Source organism: Mobula hypostoma, chromosome 2 (assembly GCF_963921235.1).
Source record: "Mobula hypostoma chromosome 2, sMobHyp1.1, whole genome shotgun sequence".
Taxonomy (NCBI): domain Eukaryota; kingdom Metazoa; phylum Chordata; class Chondrichthyes; order Myliobatiformes; family Myliobatidae; genus Mobula; species Mobula hypostoma.
In genome coordinates, this window is record NC_086098.1 from 187,942,030 (window position 1) to 187,962,647 (window position 20,618).

A 20,618-nucleotide genomic window follows, 5' to 3' on the forward strand; every position below is an offset into this window, starting at 1 on the left:
TGAGTTTGTTCTTTACTTCATACAAAGCACGCACGTATCACGTGGAAGTGTCATGACATGCAATTCACATATTTTTACATTTAACCATCTTGAAATATATAAACAACAAAGAATGCTTAATCAAACTATATATATATACGAGATTACCTAAATTTTACTGAAATCTTAAATACGCAACAGAATTCAACTTGCATATTTTGTGCACACGACGGGAAATTAATTATTCCATTCCTTTGTGACAAACCTTATCCCACCTGTTGGTGAGGCAGCTTGCAATTCTGGGAACTGCAAAATTGCTTCAATAACCTCCATATCACTATCCAAAATTATTCCGCTTTTCTCCGTACATGAAGTAAGCCCAGTCATCTAATCCACAAACTGTAATTCCTTGTAAACCTGCTTTCTTCACTCCTCCTTTACGACCTTCCTTTATATCAAGCTTTTAATCACTAACAATGCAACTAAATGTGAATTGTTGATGCTACAAAGCACTATGAAATATTTTTCAATGGTTAAAATTGCTACCTAAATGCAACCTGTTAGCGTTATTAACCTTTAAAGATAATGAGCATAACCATAACGACCACCCAATAATCCACTCATTTAACAATGGGTCAACTATTGTATGGTATAATCATCAAGATCAAAAACAGCTGGAAGACAGAGGACAATAACGGTACAATTAAATGAGCACAGATGTATCACATCCTTCTCAACTCTGTGACAGAGGATGCTGAAGTTAAAAGCTTCAACAGTTGTATATTTTTAACATCAGAAATAACAGCAATCAATATTTCTGCAATATCTTCCGTATAACATATTAATTCTGGTTAAATCCTAAACAGATGCTGCCTAACTTGCTGAACCATGTATTAGTTTCATATTGCTAATAAAATGAATTGACAAGAACAATCATGGTCATGAGACTATGATCACCTCCTTTATACGATACGACACCTAAGGATGATGATGATGATGATGATGCATAAAAAGAATTTTTTTTAAGAAAATCAAATTAGGTGCAGGTGATTGGTTCGGATCAATGGTACTTGATGTTTGGCATAGACAGAGAGGGGCTGGAAGTTCTGTATTAACAAACCTGAAATTTGGAATCATCTGGTAATCTGTCATTCTTCGCTACAAATTCCAGATCGATTTAAACTGCTACTTGCATTAACTTTATTAACCAATAGACATTGGTCTCATTTTCAGTGACCTGATCTGACACATGCTGATAAAGTTGTCAGCAATCTCTATTGTACCAGCAAAATCTGGACCGACACAGAGAAGCCTTTATTGTTGTACAGTCTTGAAATAAGGAGGGTTTGTTTACTTAACAATGGGTCAATCAATGCATGGCATGATCATCAAGATCAAAAGCAGTTGAAAGGCCAGAGGAGAATGGCAGTACAGTGAGATTAGATTAGATTAGATTAGATTATGAGGACACACAGTCCTCTTTTATTGTCATTTAGTAATGCATGCATTAAGAAAAGAAACAATGTTCCTCCAGAATGATATCACAGAAACACAAGACAAACCAAGACTGAAAAACTGACAAAACCCACATAATTATAACATATAGTTACAACAGTGCAAAGCAATACCGTAATTTGATGAAGAACAGACCATGGGCACGGTAAAAAAAAGTCTCAAAGTCTCTCGAAAGTCCCATCATCTCATGCAGACGGTAGAAGGAAGAAAAACTCTCCTGCCATGAACCTCCAGCGCCGCAAACTTGCCGATGCAGCACCCTGGAAGCACCCGACCACAGCCGACTCTTGAGTCCGTCCAAAAACTTCAAGCCTCCGACACCGAGCACCCAGCACCATCTCTGCCGAACGTTTCGACCCCGGCCCCGGCAACAGGCAACAGGCAAAGCCGAGGATTTGGGGCCTTCCCCTCCGGAGATTCTCGATCGCACAGTAGCAGCGGTACAGCGGGCATTTCAGAAGTCTCTCCAGATGTTCCTCCGTGCTTCTCACATCTGTCTCCATCAAATCAGGATTGTGCACGGTACCTACTTAACAAATACCGATATCATTTCCGAGTGGCCATGCACGCTGCTTCGCGCCACCATCTTCTCCTCCCCTCCTTCGCAACTTTGTGCCAAAGGATGCTGAAGTTAAAAAGCTTCATCAGCTACATAATTTTAACATCAGAAGTATAAATAATCAATATTTCTGCAACATCTTCTGCATCATATATCAATACTGTTCTTCCCTCAATAAAAAAGCTACAGTTCTAGATTACTGATCCAGGGACATGCACTAGGTGGCCGCTTTATTAGGTACCACCTGCACTGGAAGTGGCCACTGAGGATATGTTTGTGGTCTTCTGCTGGTGTAGCCCATCCACTTTAAAGTTTGACATGTGGTGCGTTCAGAGATGCTCTTCTACACACTACAGTTGTAGCGTGTGGTTGCTGTTGCCTTCCTGTCAGCTTGAACCAGTCTACCCATTTTCATTTCATCTCTTCCATTAACAAGGCATTTTCGCACACAGAACTGCACTCAATGGATTTTTTTAATCTTTTTTGTACCATTCTCTGTAAACCATAGAGACTGTTGTGCATGAAAATCCCAGGAGATCAACAGTTTATGATATAATCAAACCACCCAGTCTGGCACCAAAGGTCACTTAGATCACATTCCTTCCCCATTCTGATGTTTGTTCTGAACGACAACTGAAACTCTTGACCATGTCTGCATGCTTTTATTCATTGAGTTGCTGCAACATGATTGACTGATTAAATATTTGCATTAATGAGCCGGTATACATGTGTACCTAATAAAGTGGCCATAGAGTGTAAATTTGAATCGAAGGGAAAATGGGGAATTTAAATTAATTAACTATATCAGAAACTAAAAATAAACTAATCTCAGTAATAACAATCATGAAGCTATTAGATGGAATTAAAACATGACTTTGTTCATTAATGCCCACAGATGAGTATCTGTTACTCTGTCTGAACTATATGTGAGTCCTGACCCAAAAGGTTAAACTTTTAACTGCCTCTTCAGTTCAGGCAGTTAAGATTGAATAATAAATGCTGATAAATCTGAGGCAATAAATTGTGCATTTTGTGACAGAATGGTACAAATTACTTTATATTTCTTTAAGTGCAGATGTTATTTATTGTTCCCCGTCCAGAAAAGGACCATGTTTAAATGACTCTGGCATTATGCTACACCGCACTTCTCTATAAGGTGAGGGGTGGGGTGTGAGGACAGGAAGGTTTGTTTTCCTAGAAACTGTCCATACAACATTTTCAATAATGCTAAGCTGTGTCATCTGTTGTACATCAAGAAATGCAAGTAGAAAAGAAGTAAATTTTTAATTTGCTTTTTCAGGTAAATTCTATGAGAGCAAATTTTACGCTGTATCTCAAAGTTTCAGGCAGTGACAAATTTCCGTTACCTGAACAGCCACAACATGGGAGTCACCAGAATTTGCACACTGCAAGATACTGCTTGAAAGAGTTGCCCTTACATCAATACAAATGCGTTCAAACAGTAAGAATTGGAAAAGCTCAAGAAAAACAATCTTGTTCCAAGAATTAAAGCATTGGGGACACTTTCATGTTTCCATAGAGCTACATCATTCTGGCAACCAGCCATTGGCTGTGCAGATCAGAAGTATGAAATTCATCTGACCTCTCACTCTGCCTTTGGAGGCCACAAAACCCAGGGGTATTCCATAATGTATTGAGCTGACTTGCATCTGCCCTCTCAGCTTTAAACCAGCTATCGTTGGTACATCTAACATCATACCTTTCATTTGAATACAGTTATTGACTGGAAGAAAAAGTTAAGTGAAGGAAAGTGTTTTGTTATTTTTCCTCCCCTTTTTCCTTTCTTTGTTATTTTAAATCATGCCACAGTGGATTCCAATTATTTGGGATACATCAGTACCAGTACATTCTGGCCCAATTAAGCAGCGGCCCAATTAGCCAATGCTTCATGGAAATAGTTAACAACGTGTAAAAAGACAAACTGAGTAACAAGTTATGTATTTTTAAGTGAATCAAGCTACCAATACCACTAAAGTACTAAAAAACTGTGTATTAGTTCCTGCTAGTTACTGATGGTAGAATTCATCCAGTGTACATTGCCACGTTCTTTTGAATGCAACTGAACAAAATCAGCACAGCCACATGGTGCAGATAATGTACTACTTCCATACAATGCTTTCGACAATTGCAACATTCAAGATAATTGTTGATACCTTCAAATTCTTTGAAATTCCCAACTTGTTGAAGTATTGAGGTAGTTCCATTTTCAGTTCCAGCCGTTTCTGGTACAGTGTCTCCAAGCTTAAATGCTTGAAACCACAGTGCACAGAAGAGTTCTGAATTGTCTTACTGCATTTTCCTGCCAACTATCAATGACAAAAGTCGCTGCCATTTGAACACAAGCACACACAACTGAGGCTATTTAAAAACTGTTTGCTTTAGGAACGGTGTAATTTCTAATGGCCACACAAGTGCACCCAACTGATGACAGTTAGAAATTGTTCAGCAACAATATTCTGTTCCAATTAGTTGGCATAGAGAATCCTGGCTATATTCTCCATTAGTTTTTGTTCTTTAAGAATTATTGTCCTAAATAAGCAGCTGCCCTGAATAACAGATGGACCAATTAACCAGAATCCACTGTATTTTGTATTTTAAATGTGTTAATATTTAATGTAATTACTCAAACAACTGAAAACATGTAAATGGAAACATCATTCTTCATAACTTCTGGAATCTTCAACAGGATCCTACCACTAAACACAAATTTCATGGCCACAACTCTCCACAGGGAACATTTTCTACTTGACACGCTTGTCTATTTGCCCTCCCCACCAATCTTCCTCCTGGCACCTGCAAGCCAGACAATTACTACACACATATCTACACCTCCTGGAAGTGCCCTAAATAGTCCTTCCAGGTGAGGAACTTCAGCTGCAAGTCTGTTGGGGTTGTCTACTGTATCCAGTGTGGCCTCCTGTACATTGGTGAGACCTGAAGTATATTGAGGGGCTGCTCTGGCGAGCACCTTCGCTCTACTGCCGTAACGAGGTTATTCTCAGGTTGGAGGAGCAACACCTCATATTCTTTCTGGATAGCCTCTAGCCCGATGGGGTGAACATAGTTTTTTCTAACTTCTGGTAAATTCTCCCCCTTACCTCGATCTTCATTCCCAGTCAGGCTCTCCTCTTACCCCTTCTCTTCTCCCCACCTGTCTATCACCTCCCTCTAGTGACCCTCCTCCTTCCCTTTCTTTCATGGTCTACTTTCCTTTCCTGTCCCACCCCTTCTTCAGCTCTTTATCTCTTTCATCTATTACTTCCCAGCTTCTCACTTCATCCCCACTCACCTGGTTTCACCTGTTACCTGCCAGCCTACCTGCCAGCCTACCTACCTGCCTTCACCTCCTCCACCTTCTTTATTTTGATTTCTTAGAAACATGGAAAAGCCTACAGCACAATACAGGCCCTTCAGCCCACAAAGCTGTGCTGAACCAGTCCTTCCCTTAGAAATTACCTAGGATTCCCCATAGCCCTCTATTTTTCCAAGCTCTAATGTACCTATCTGGGAGTCTCTTAAAAGACCCTATCATTTCTGCCTCTACCACCGCCACCGGCAGCCCATTCCACACTCTCACCACTCTCTGCATAAGAAACTTACCCTGACATCTCCTCTGTACCTACGCCCAAGCACCTTAAAACTATGCCCTCTCGCGCTAGCCATTTCTGCCTTGGGAAAAAGCCTCTGACTATCCACATGATCAACACCTCTCATCATAGTGCACACCTCTATCAGGTCACCTCTCATCCTCCGTTGCTCCAAGGATAAAAGGCCAAGTTCACTCAACCTATTCTCATAAGGCATGCTCTCCAATCCAGGCAACATCCTTCTAAATCTCCTCTGCACCCTTTCTATGGTTTCCACATCCTTCCTGTAGTGAGGCGACCAGAATTGAGCACAGTACTCCAAGTGGGGTCTGATCAGGGTCCTATATAGCTGCAACATTACCTCTCGGCTCCTAAACACAATCCCAAAATTGATGAAGGCCAATTCTTACCCCTTCATTTCCAGTCCTGATGAAGGGTCTCAGCCCAAAATGTCAATTGTTTATTCCTCTCCATAGATGCTGCCAAACCTGCTGAGTTCCTCCAGCATTTTATATGCACTGATCTAAACAGGGCTGATGTCCACAACTACACCTTTTGTCTTGAAGTATAGGCATGGCAATGGGACAAGCAGAACATTAGGAATCAGATGCACCCAGAAGGTCAATGTGGACTTGGGTATTCCATCAGATGTTGCCTAAACTGACCTCAATCCATTCAACAAGAATGGATGCCTGCAGCCTTTAATATTGAGAACAAACTTTCTAACCATTCATTTAGGCAATTGCCCAAATTCATCATTTTTTTTAAATAAATTGATTAAGTGAACAGAGATACTGAGGATATCAGTGTATTTGCAAAGGGTGTTTTTAAAGCCTAATCCCGAAATATTAAATCATACTGCTCCATAACGGGAGAGAATTTGGAAATAAATGGAGAATAAAGGTATTCACATGTAGATGCAGCAGTTAGGAGAGCAGCTGTTATACTGGCCATTACTGCAGGGAAGCCAGTTAATTGCCATATAGGACTGTACATATAATTGAATGGAACTGAATTGGATTCACTTTATTACTTACATCTTTCACATACATGAGGAGTAAAAATCTTTACATTATGCCTCCGTCTAAATGTGCAATGTGCAATTTATAGTAATTTGTAACAAATAGTATGTACAACAGGACAGTCAGTCGAGCATAGAAATACAATTGTATTAGCCCGCATTAATCAATCTGATGGCCTGGTGGAAGAAGCTGTCCTGGAGCCTGTTGGTCCTGGCTTTTATGCTGTGGTACCATTTCCTGGATTGTAGCAGCTGGAACAGTTTGTAGTTGGGGTGACTAGGGTCCTCAATGATCCTTCGGGCCCTTTTTACACAACTGTCCTTGTAAATGTCCTGAATAGTGCGAAGTTCACATCTACAGATGCGCTGGGCTGTCTGCACCACTCTCAGCAGAGTCCTGCGACTGAGGGAAGTACAGTTCCCATACCAGGCAGTGATGCAGCCAGTCAGGATGCTCTCAGTTGTGCCCCTGTAGAAAGTTCTTAGGATTTGGGGGCCCAGACCAAACTTCTTCAACCGTCTGAAGTGAAAGAGGCTCTTTTGAGCTTTTTCACCACACAGCCGGAATATAGAGACCACGTGAGGTCCTCGGTGACATGCATGCTGAGGAACTTAAAGCTGCTCACCTTCTCAACCTCAGATCCATTGATGTCTATAGGGGTTAGCCTGCCTCCATCCCTACAGTAGTCCACAACCGGCTCCTTTGTTTATGCGACATTAAGGGAGAGGCTGTTTTCTTGACATCACTGTGTCAGGGTGATGACTTCTTTGTAGGCTGCCTCATTACTATTTGTGATTAGACCAATCAATGTAGTATTGTCAGTAAACTTAATTAGCAGCTTGGAGCTATGGATGGTGACACAGTCATGGGTATAGAGAGAGTAAAGGAGGGGGCTTAGGACACAGCCCTGAGGGACATCTGTGTTGAGAGACAAAGGGTCAGAGATGAGGAAGCCCATTCTTACCACCTGCTGGCAATCTGACAAGGAAGAACAGGATCCAGCTGCACAAGCTACAACCAAACGAAACAACGTTCCTCTGGATCACGTCGCAAAATAAAGCAGACACAGCACTTAAATCAAAAATATTACACTATAAATAAGTTAATGCAATATAATTCAAATGCACTTAGTAAAGCGCAGCACAGCTAAACAGTAAACAGCCTGCGTGTCCTACTGATGAGAGCTCGATGGTAGCAGGGTATTCATTCCTCTCACAGCTTAAAGAAAGAAGCTTTTGCCCCATCTGGCCATCCTAGCCCTGATGCTTCTGTACATCTCCCTGACGGTAGTGGGTCAGAGATTGTTGGATGCGTGGTAGAGGTACTCAGTAATGCTTCTGGCCCTTCGTCTGCAACGCTCCTAGTAAATGTCACAAACTGGGGGAGAGAGACCCCCATCGCCCTCTTAGTGATCTTTACTATCCTCTGGAGGGTCTTGCTGCCTGATGCCTTGCAGTTTCCTTACCACACAGTGATGCAGCCAGACAGGATACCTTCGATGGTGCTCCTGTAGAAAGGTATTAGAACGGAGGCAGGGAGCCTTGCATGCCTCAACCTTCTCATAAAGTGCTTACCAGGTGTTCCTAACCTGGGGTCCGTGAACCCCTGAGTTAATGGTAGGGGTCTATGGCTGGGAACTCCTGGTACAGATGCTGTTGTGCCTTCTTGACTAGTGAGGTCTCCTGCAGTATCATCAGCAAACTTGTTGACGTGGTTTGCGCTGAATCTAGCAGTAGAGTCGTGAGTCAGCAATGTAAACAGCAGCAGACTGAGCACACAGCCCGGGGGGGGGGGGGTGCACAAGTGTTCAGGGTGATGGAGCTTCAGATGTTGCTGCCAACTTGGACTGACTGGGGCCTTTCCATCACCAAGTCCAAGGGATGATCGTGTTAAACACCAAGATGAAGTCAATGAAAAACATCCTGGTGGACAAGGCATCATTTCTAGGTGGGATAAAGTGGAGGGTTGAGGCCATGGCACCATCAGTGGACCAGTTTGAGCGGTAGGTGAACTGGAATCTATTATCAGCCATTTAACACTTCATGATGGTTTAAGTCAGTGCTACAGGGCATAATCAGTTATACCAGTTGTCATTGCTCTCTTGAGCACTGGAGTGATGGCACCCAAGCATGATGGCGTTGAGGCCTGCAGGAAGAGTGGACTGTTAGTTGCGTCACACAGTCTGCAGGAACAGTGTCCATTAAGAGCTCTGTTAGTTGGGCTGCACAGTCTCTCAGCACCTGTCTGTCATACGGGGGGTAGCTGGGAACGGGCCCAAGTGCAAGACACAGACGCTGAAGGACTAGGGACAGGACTAGGATACAGGGTGATGGCAAGGACATGGACAGGAAAACCAGGAACCCGGAACAGGACTGGACAAGAGGCTAGAGGCTAGAAACTTGGCTTGGCTTAGCAAGAGGCTAGAGGCTGGAGACTTGGCTTGGCTTGGCAAGAGGCTAGAGGCTAGAGGCTGGAGACTTGAGGTGAGGCAAGGCTGGAGGCAGGAGACTTGAGGCGAGGTGAGGCTGGAGTCTTCAGGCTTGAGGCTAGGCAGGCTCCTCCAGGGCAGGGCGTGGTTCACCTGGGCAGGGCGCGGATCTTCTGGGCAGGGCACGGATCTTCTGGGCAGGGCGTGGTACTCCTGGGCAGGGCGTGGATCACCACCCAATGGAGGCATGGGACAGAAAGGGACAGAACCAACCCCCGGTAGTGGCAAGACAGCCTGGCTTACCTGGGCGGAGGCAGGGACAGGAAGGGGCAGAACCAACCGCAGGTAACGGCGAGATGGCCTGGCTTACCCGACGGAGGCAAGGGACAGGAAGGGAGCTAGGTACAGGGTGGCTCCAGGACAAGACTGCAGGTGAGACGAGGTGAGAGTTAAGACTAGGCAAGGGTTCAGGCAAGGCAAGGCGAGACGAGAACTTCAGGAGAGGCGAGAGTTACCAGCAAGACAAGGCAAGGCTTCTGGCAAAGCAAGGCGAGACAAGAACTTCAGGAGAGGTGAGAGTTACCAGCAAGACAAGGCAAGGCTTCTGGCAAAGCAAGGTGAGACAAGAACTTCAGGCGAGGCGAGAGTTACCGGCAAGACAAGGCAGGGCTTCAGGCGAGGAAACAGAAGGCAGAGGAAGGGATACAAGGAGTAAGGACAAGAACAATCCAGCAGCCACGCCTGGGTCTCTGAAGGTATTTATGCAGCCAGCCCCAACGAGCATCAGCTGCCTCAATTAGAGCTCAACAAGAACAGAAACAGGGTAGATAGGAAAACCTGGAGCAAGGGTCGATGAACCGGACCGTGAACCGGAATACGGACTTCATGGACCGGTCCATGACACTGTCCAGGTTTGTTGTCAGGCCCTGCAGCTTTGCGTGGGATTAGAACATAGAAACATAGAAAACCTATAGCACAATACAGGCCCATCAACCCACAAAGCTGTGCCAAACATGTCCTTAACTGAAAACTTATCTAAAGTTACCCATAGACCTCTATTTTTCTGAGCTCCATGTACCTGTCCAGGAGTCTCTTAAAAGACCCTACTGTATCCTCCTCCACCACCATCGCTGGCAGCCTATTCTATGCACTCATCACTCTCTGCATAAAAACTTACTTCTGATATCTCCTCTATACCTACTTCCAAGCACCTTAAAACTGTGCCCTCAGCTACGGCCAAACAGGGTGCCTATTCCTCTGGAAAAGAGGGGGCTTTCCTCAAGGTTATATCATTCAATTGGTCAAATCGTGTGTTGAAAGCATTCAACCTATTAGGAAGGAAGGTGTCACTATCATTGACGTGAGGGGTGGACTTGTGGTCAGTTATGGTTTGAATATCTTGCTGCATGCACCACATGTCCCTGATGCAGTGTCACACTTTGCCTTCTTCATAGCACAGGAGAGTGTGACTCTCGCTGACCATAGAGTCAACCTGTCCCTCAATCTGCAGGCAATGTCGTGATCCCTAAGCAGTGCACAAAACTCTGCAGTCAGCCATGGTTTCTGGCTTTCCCTGGCAGTGTAGTGTTTAGTCATGGTAATGTCCTCAATGCATTTTCCCAGCGCTGAGGTGGCATCTTCTGGCCATATCCTGATCTCGCTGTGAACTGGTTTGACTCGCTTAACTAATGGTCTGTACACAGAGATCAGCAAAGTGGATATGTGGTCTGAGTATCTGAGGTGAGGGCCGGGGATAGGCTCCACGAATGTTGGTGTAACCAACTCTAATATATTCTCTCTTCTGGTTGTGAAGTTGAAATGCTGGTAGAATTTTTGGTGGAACTGTTCTTAAGTTGCCATGATTTAAGTCACCAGCAAGAATGAAGACACTATCAGAGTGAGTGGCTTTGAGGCTGCCGATTGCGCCGTATATCTCCTGCAGTACTTCCCCAGCACTAACACAGGGAGGGATGTAAACAGCAATAATCACTATGGCAGTGAACTCCCTCGGTAGCCATTAAAAACTATCTGACCACTAAAGACCATCTGAACTCACCATTAAAAACCACCTGAAAGGAGATGAGGCCTTTGAGCTGGATGGCAGAGTCTGGAATGGTGTCTTGAAGCCATGTTTCTGTCACTTCAAGTTGCAACAGTCCCTCATCTCCCACTGATTCAGACGCAGACACAGATAATCCAGCTTATTTTCCTGCAATCGGACATTAGCAAGTAGAACCGATAGGATCGCAGGCCTATCAGGATCTGTTTTAAGTCTTATTTTAATACCAGCGCTTACTACACTTCTGCATTTGACGAGTAGCTATAGTAGACCGTGATGCGGAGCAAGAGTCCACCCCAACGTTAGTCCGTAACTGCTCAGCACCTTCTTTATTCCACTTGCTACTGAGGTAGACTTGCAGATTTTAGTGTTCTCAATGTTCAGCAGTGTTTCTTGGTCATAGAAAAGATGAACAGGGCAAGAAATTTCACCATTGGTTGGAGCTGGGGTGGCTGCTGAGTCTATGTGCACTGCCATCTTGGAAAAACAAAGTTACAGCTGTACAATTAATTGGTGAGGCTACACTTGGAGCACTCTGCACAATTTGTTTCCCTTATTTAAGAAAGAAATTTGCTTGGTTAATACCAGGAATCAGCCTTATCAGAAATAGCTAAAGTTGCATCTATATTTTGTGGGGCTTACAAAAATGAGTAGTGATTTTAATTAATTATACAAGATCATAAAGGTATATAGCAGAGTAGAAGTTGAAATATTTCCATTAGCAGGAAAAACTCAAATGAGGTAATAGTGTACCAAGGTTAGGAGTGGTCATTTAAAATGGGGAAAGCCAATGTGCATGGGAACTACTTACCATTGATGGTGGTGAATCGCTGAACTTCTTCAACCCAAATCGTGGTGATGAGGGAGGAATAAAAAGAGGTATTTCAAATAAACTCAACTGAGCTGAATTGCACATGCCTGGCCTCTTTCAATGTCTTTGTGATTTGGTGTGTTTTACTCTGTGTTTTTTGCCCGTCTTTTGCTGTTTGCACAATTTGTTCTTTTTTGCGCATTTTGGGTTCGATACTTTTCTTTAAATGGTTCCACGGTTTTCTTTGTTTCGCAGCTATCTGTGTGAAGACCAATCTCAGGGTTGTATACTGCATACATACTTTGATAATAAAGGAACTTTGAACTTGAACTTTGAAATGGAGGAAGTTGACTGTAGCAGGAAGCATCAGAGGAAATGAAGAGTCACGACAGGCAGATCAGCCATGACCATTTTGCATGGCAGAGTGGACTACTCCAGCTTCTATCTTTAAAGTTATGTGTTCCATGAAATCAGAAATTAATATATCAAATTACATCCCCCAATGTACAAACTTTGTACTTTTCTCTCAGTCAAAGCATTGAACTTGCTGCAATTTTGCTAAGAACTTGTTTATGCAGAAATTTACAAAAGAACAAAAATCAAGATTAATTCTGCTCAATGCATCACATGGAGGCAACAGAACTTGTGGGAAAAAATTCAACAGAAAATGAAAAATATCGTCAAGGAAATAATTTACAATAAGTAAATATTTATTTAAAATGAAAATGTGTATGTTCTCTTTACCAAAAAATACAATTTGATACACAGTTTCAAGTTTGTTGAATCATAAAACTAGTAGTTTTAAATTAATTAATTTCCTTGTCACCTCTGCTGTTTTGGCCTGCAAGGTTCCATATTACAAAAACAAGTCTGTTTTAGCTTTCATAAATCAAAATACTGAGTACAGGAAATGGGATGTTATGTTGAATTGTATAAGATATTGGTGAGGCCTTATTTGGAATATTGTATGCAGTTTTGGTCAGGAACCTACAGGAAAGATGTAAATAAAATTGAAAGAGTACAGAAAGAATTTACAAGTATGTTGCTGGGCCTGGAGGACCTGAGTTATGTGGAAAGATTGAATAGGTTAGGACTTTATTCCTTGGAACGTAAAAGATTGAGAAAAGATTTGATCAAGGTTTACAAAATTATGAGGGCTATAAATAGGGTAAATTCAAGAAGGCTTTTTCCACTGAGGTAAGGTGGGGCTACAACTAGAGGTCATGGGTTAAGGGTGAAAAGTAAAAAGCTTAAGGGGAATATGAGGGTAAACTTCTTCACTCAGAGGTTCTGTTTCTGTGCTGAGTTTTTCTATGACTATGACTCTATGAAAATATTTACCTGCTCTTGCCCTTAATTCTTTGTATTTTCCACTCCTCGTATTTCAACAAGGTCAAATTAAATCAGTTTCCAGTGTCTGCAGTTTGATGCTTTTCAATTATTTATTTCAACTATTTACACAAATATCTTTCCCACTTGGAATTAAGGGTCAATTCATCTCCAATTTTAGCCATTTCCATTTCCATTTTGGTATTGTTTGAAGTGTCAATCAACATCCTTTCATGGCAGGACTGTCTTTGTCTTAAACTAATATCACAGCATTTATTGAGAAGCACCTTAGAAATCTTGACATTCCTTTTAAATTCACTGACTGCTGAGTGGCATTATGGCAAGACAATGTATTCGAAGTCCAATTAAGCATCTCCATATAAGGCAGCGTAAACATTTATTTTGCTGGAAAGACAACTTTAAGGTCTCTGCTGCTCATTCAATTTGAAAACCTTTGATTTATTTTACACTTGAAAGCAATTTTGAACCGGGACCCTTTATGATAAAAAATACAGTATAGATAGCATATTAAGTACTATAATTACAGGCTGAGTGCCCCTTATCTGGAATTCCAAAATCCGAAAAGGTCCAAAATCCAAATTTTTTTGAGCGTTGGCATGCTGTTACAAATGGAAAATTCCACAAGACGCTGGGAATGTTCCCAGGCAATGTACAGATCTCTGCACACCAAAGTTCAAAGTAAATTCTATTATCAAAGTACATATGTCACCATATACAGCCCTGAGCTTCATTTTCTTGTGGGCATACTCAGAAAATCTATAGAATATTAACTATAACAGGACCATGAAATATCAACTAGATATGTAACAATGAAGATACAAATTATAAACTGAGGCAAATATAAATAAATAGCAGTAAATAACAAAAACATGAGAAAATCAGGTAGTGTTCTTAAAGTGAGATCATTAGCTGTGGAACATTTCAATGATGGGGCAAGTGAGTGTAGTTATCCCCTTTTATTCCAGAGCCTGGTGCTGGAAGGGTAGTAACTGTTCTTGAAACTGATGGTCCGAGTACCTTTTACCTGGTGACAGCAGCGAGAAAAGAACATGACTTGAGTGCTGAGGATCTCTGATGATGGATGCTGCTTTCTTACAGCAGCGTTTCATGTGCTCATCAGTTGGAAGGGCTTTACTCATGATGTACTGGGGCAAATCCACACCTTTTGTAAGATTTTTCATTCAAAGGCATTGGTGTCCTCGTACCAGGCCATGATGCAGCCAGCCAATATGCACTTCCCTGCACATCTGTAGAAATTTGTCAAAGTTTTAGATGTCATGCTAAATTTCCGCAGACTCGAAGGAAGAACAGTCACTGCCATGCCTTCTTCACAATTGCACTTACGTGTGGGGTCCAGGACACTCTCTGACATAGTAATTAAAAGTTGCAGACCTTCTCTACCTCTGACTCTCCGACTAGGACTGGCTCATGGTCCTCAGGTTTTCCTCTCCTGAAGTCTACAATTAGTTTCTTGGTCTTACTGACACTGAGTGAGAGGCTGTTGTTGTGACACCACTTAACCAAATTTTCAATCTCTCTCCTGTATGCTGATTCATCACCACCTTTGATTCAGCCTACAACGGTGGTGTCATCAGCAAACTTGAATATGGCATTGTGCTTAGCTGTGATTAGCCACAGTCATAGATGCAAAGTGAGCACAGAAGGGGACTAAGCACACAGTTCCGCAGTGCTCCTGTGCTTATGGAGATTGTGGAGGAGATGTTTTTGCCAATCTGAACTGAGAGGGGTCGAGAGTGAGGAAATCCAGGATCCAATGGTACAAGCATGTATTGAGGCCTTGAAGCTTATTGATTAGCTTTGAGGGGATGATGGTATTGAATGCTGAGCTGTAGTCAATAAAGAGCATCCTGATGTACGCATCTTTGCTGTCCAGATGTTCCAAGATTGAGCGAAGATCCAATGAGATGGCACTTGTGTGGATTTGCTGCTCCAGTAGGCAAATTGGAGTGGATCCAAGTCGCATCTCAGGTAGGTGCTGATATGTTTCATCACCAACCTCTCAAAACACTTCATTAATGTGGATGTAAATACATCTGGGCGATAGCCATTGAGACAGGTCACGACAGTCTTGTGTGCCCGTATAATTGAAGCCTGCTTGAAGCAGGCAGGTACCACACACTACCGAAGCGAGAGGTTAAAGATTTCAGTGGGGCCAGCTGGTGGTGCAACGACATCGGGACCAGACCCGGGAGTGGAGGTTCCCGGGTTTGAAACAAGTCAGGTCCACCCCCCAAGCATGCTTTCCATCTGTGTCGGGTTGAGTGTCGAGACCGCAACTCGACCTCGTAAAACAAAGGGAAAATACTGTGAAAATGTCTGTGTGAGGAGTGGGGCACCACACAGTCTCTCTCTCTCTCGATCTGCGCCTTGGAAAAAGCCATGAAAAATCCATCATCACGGACGCACACACGGACACGTAGATGCGCACACACGCACATGCAGATGCATACGCACAGACTCGCACGCACGCAGGCACACGGCAAAAAAAAGATCTCAGTGAACACACCAGCCAGTTGGTCAGCATAGGTCTTTAGTACCTGGCCAGGTACCCCGTCCAGTCCAGATATTTTCTGTAGATTCACCCTCCTGAAGACAGCTCGCATATGAGATTCAGAACTGAGATCCTAGGATCATTGAGGGGATATGGGGGGTAGCAATGGTTTACCCATGTTCTAACAATCAAAGCAAGCATAGAAGGCATTGAACGCATCTGAAAGTGAAACCCTGCTGTCTCTCATGCCACTTGATTTTATTTTGTCTGAGAACAGAAGTTGATAAAAAATAGAAAAACATTGCATGAAGTGAAAAATGAAGATCTCGATTGTGCATCACCAGCGGAGTGAACATATGCGGCTTAAAGGAACGCTGATTGTGAAACAAGCAAAGATCTACTATGATGAACTGAAAGCTGAAGGTAATTGTGAATATTCAGCAGGCTGGTTGCAGAAATTTAAGAAAAGACACAGCATTAAATTTTTAAAGCATCTGCGAACACGAAAATCTAACACCAGAACAAGACTATGATGCTGATTGTTTTTATATCCTACATAATGGCATTAAATTTTTTAAACGTCACAGCTGAAAATCTAATACCAGAACAAGCCTGCAATGCTGATTGTTTTTATACTTCACTTAAAACCTGAAAAAAATAAAATACAAATACAATGTATTGTAACCTTTTAATCAAAACACAGCATTGTAGGTGGAGACTGAAATCCTGCCATCGCTTGTTGTTGTTCAACAGCTGATTCAGGTGTTCTCCCGATGCTGCTGTGCTGTTTTTGTTACACTGCACACGTTATATTTTCATTATATTAATGGTATGTAATCATCTTTACTGTTAAGTACAGATGTGTGATGAACAAGTGTACAACAAAGACTGCACATAAATTCACAGTCAGAAATGGTGGCAATTCCAAACTATTCCATTAAATATTCCAAAATTCAAAAAAATTCCAAAATCCAAGGCACTTCTGATCCCCCATATTTCAGATAACTGGTACTCACCCTATACTAACATCCATAAATTGAACATTTACACATGCTAAGTGTTAGTTTTTCCAAATTTATGTATGATATTAACAAGTTGTAAATAATCACTGAGAAGGTAAGAGTGCCAAAGAATCAGTTACCATGGACACTCATTAAACCGAACTTCATTGATTGGTTCAAAGAACCATCAGATGCCTTTTAAAAGATAACAAAAAGGGAAACAATGGAATGACTGTCCAGGATATTGCTGTTATTTTAAGAAATAATACAAAGCAGGAAGGGATATTGTATTATAGATTACATGGTGCTCACGAATTCATGAATTGTCAGTGAATCAATAACAACACAGTCATTGAAAACAAAAAGAAAACTCCAACACTTGAAGTAAAAATAGAAAATGCTGTTAGGCAGGACGTCGAATTGATTTAATATTTCAGGTAAAAGATCCTTCATCAATACCCTTCATCAAAATAATGATGCAGGTCTGACCTGTGGGCTTTCCCCTGAATTCTTAGGAATTATTTAAAAAATTACATTTATGCATTAAGATTTTAAAGTAAACATGATGAACTGCAGCATCTTCCACATTTGTATTTTAAGACAAAGGCAGTTTTTAAACAAAAAATATGTACAAGGACATTTCTAAATCTGATTTCTAAATGGACATTAAACCCATGAACACTACCTCACCACTCCTTTATTTCTGCTTTTTGCACAACTTATTGTAATTTAACTACTTAATATAGGTATACATACTTACTGTAATTCATAATTTTCAATATTTATCATGTATTGCATTTTAGTACTGCCACAAAGTTAAATGCCATGGGATATGCGGGTGCTATTAAAACTGAGTCTTATTACCAACAAGCACAGTGCTGGTGCAGTCTGTTGAGATCATCTTTTACTCCTATTGATTTTAGTTTCTTTGTATTCTGAAAGAACTCCAGGACAACTGAGTTACGGGGTCAATACCAGCAGCCCAGAACCTTCGGGAAGAAATGCTTGGAATTATCATACAACATCAAATACACTGTGCATTCTGCTCTATACCATGACTCAAAGTGTGGAAATCTTCTTTCACATTTTTTAAAATTTGATTGAACGTTTACTTTGATGTTAGTGTTTGGAACCTAAGTACACAAATGGTAAATTTTAACTGACAGCAAGTTTGCCAATTTAATTGTAGTTTAAAGTGAAGCAATGTCAAGCATTGATTTGGTTTGAAAAAATGGGGGTGGCAGCAATTACATTAACTCGTGTACATCTTGTTTGATTGACTAATCACATTTAAATCTGAAAGATGGAGGACTCATTCTTAGCACAGGGCAGCAGCATGACAAAAGACCCTTCTGAAATCGCAGCCACAGGGAAGTGAGGCAGCGAGACTGAAATCACATGGAATGCCACAGAGAAAAACAACACCACAGAGACCAAAGCAGCAGATTGACAGAGACACGTACAGAATATAGAAATCCTACAGATAGGCCTCAATAGGTATGGGCAAAAATCCAGTTAGTAATTAACATTCAAATTCTGCGTTAACAGGACGAGAAAATGTGTAATTCAAGTAACAATTCCATACATGCCAATTCCTTTTTTCTCCCAACATGTTGTACTCATTTCTAAATGACAGCCCATTACCATTAATTCAAACACAAATTCTCTACCTGTAAAATTCCTGGCAGGTTTTCACTGCATCATTCATCATAGTAATGATAGCTACTTTGCCTTTTAATGCAAACTCTGCATTTGTAGGAGGCTACATTCTGTTCAAGGTCAGTAGAAAGACAGTGGGAACAAATAAAATAAATACTTCCAGTGTTAAAGTGCATGCAGCACAAATTAATAAGCATGGCAGAGCATCTCCTGGCAACAGCTGTATGAGCACTTTTATGAATTAAAGAAAAGTATTTCCTTGAAACTAAACAGTGGAACAGCATTGCCTGCTTAGTTCACAGGATGTGAAGATACCAGCTCACTGTAAAGACATTATATTCTTGGAAAATCAGAAAGACTCTGAAGTATATGGAAGAGAGGTCTATTAATCCCACCATGTTCAATGCAGTCAAGATTGGACATAAAGTTAATCCTATTACCCAGCCAATCACAGATCAGAGGGACTTTTTTGCCAGTAAAATAGATGTGGATGATTGTAGCATAACAGTATGCTACAACACTCTGCATGATGTGATAACATGTGGATAGAGACTAGGGGTAGCCTGCCCCATGTGACGACAATTTACAAAGATCATTGACGGTGCATTTTGCAAAGTATGTGAAAGAATGAGTCTATTATCAGGTGATAAACTGATCATTTCTAATTATCCCCCGACTGTTCCTGAAACTTATTTCATTTCTTTTATATCTATTTTTTTCTTTCAAATGTGATTCTGCTACTGTTCGAGCCTGTGGTCGACATCTTGGTGGCAAGTTTTTGGGCCGATTGAGTGATCTGGCGCATTGCTGTCTCTGAGGGTGTTTTCAGTGAAGCATGTGGCTTCAAGGCCAAGAAAGCTAGAGATGTGGTGTAAGCCCATGATTGATTCAACTTCTTGCTGATCTCACTCATTAAAGCGCTGAGGAAAATTGAAATCATTGAGGTGATTGCAGAAGGTGAGTGGGTGTTCAGCGCCATCTCTCAGCCTCTCGCTCTCTGCTACTGGCGGAAGGTGTCTGTGTGTGACAGTCTCTCTCTCTCTCTCTCTCTCTTGTTCATTGTTCCCAAAGGAAGGTCCCTGGACTTGAATGGTCTCACTCACTCCTTTGATGCAGTCAGAGGATGGTGCCGGAGTCCTGGGTCTTGAGCAACCTTTAATCAATGCAACTCGTGGATTGGACTCGATAGTTTACATTACGATGTGTTTCTGGTTTCTGGTTGCTTCTGTTTTTGTTGCTCTTTTGGGTGATTTTCAATGAGGGTGACCTGCAGATAACAAACACTGAGCTCAACTGAATATGTCTGGACTCTTTTAATTTTGTTTTTTATATTCTGTGGTTTTCGCTCTTTTTTTGCTTCCATTTGTGTGATTTGTGTTTCTTTTTGTGTGTGGGTGGGGATATGATGTTTATTCTTTGAACGGGTTCCATGGTTTTCTTTGTTTCGTGGCTGTCTGTGGAAAGATGAATCTCAGGGTTGTATACTGCATACGTACTTCGATAATAAATGTACTTTGAAATTTGAAGTGATAAGAAATTTATTCCCACTTTCATTGCACTCTTTGTGATATAAATCCATTGTTTCACAGTATTGCTACTCTGCATAACACATCGGTGAATTGGCATATGATGTTTTACAGATGTCAGCTACCTCACAAGTTTAAGACACTCTGTTGTCACCATTCTGACATAGCTGCACACCAAGGCTGTTTGGTTTGATGTAGAATGTTGTACAATTACATTTTCAAATCACTGAAGACAATAAAGTTGAGATGAACCAACTGAGAGTTTTAAATAATTTCTCTTTGCATGCCATCATATCAAGTGCCTCAAGATGCTTCAATCATATCAATTATGCATGAACTGCAATCCAATTTATGCTAGAACACAGCGAACAAGTCACAGCAATGTCTAAAGTGCAAGTTTATAGCTGGCAAATGTTTTATTTTTGTTCGCTGAAGCATTTACCTTCACTAGAATCCGAAGAGTACTCCTTCATAAGGATTGACAATTTGGCAAGCTGCCATGAAGAGGCAAATAATGATTTGCTTTATTATTTGTCTTGAAGGAAGCATTAGTCTAAAATCAGTATTCCTGATTCGAATATATGGAAAT

The 20,618-nt window shown here is 41.6% G+C and overlaps 1 protein-coding gene across 2 annotated transcripts in view; it reads right to left on the reverse strand.

Moving 5' to 3' along the window:
• LOC134342751 (disks large-associated protein 4-like) overlaps nt 1–20,618 on the reverse strand; it is a 772,967-nt gene that overhangs the window by 670,723 nt on the left and 81,626 nt on the right. The window lies entirely within an intron of this gene.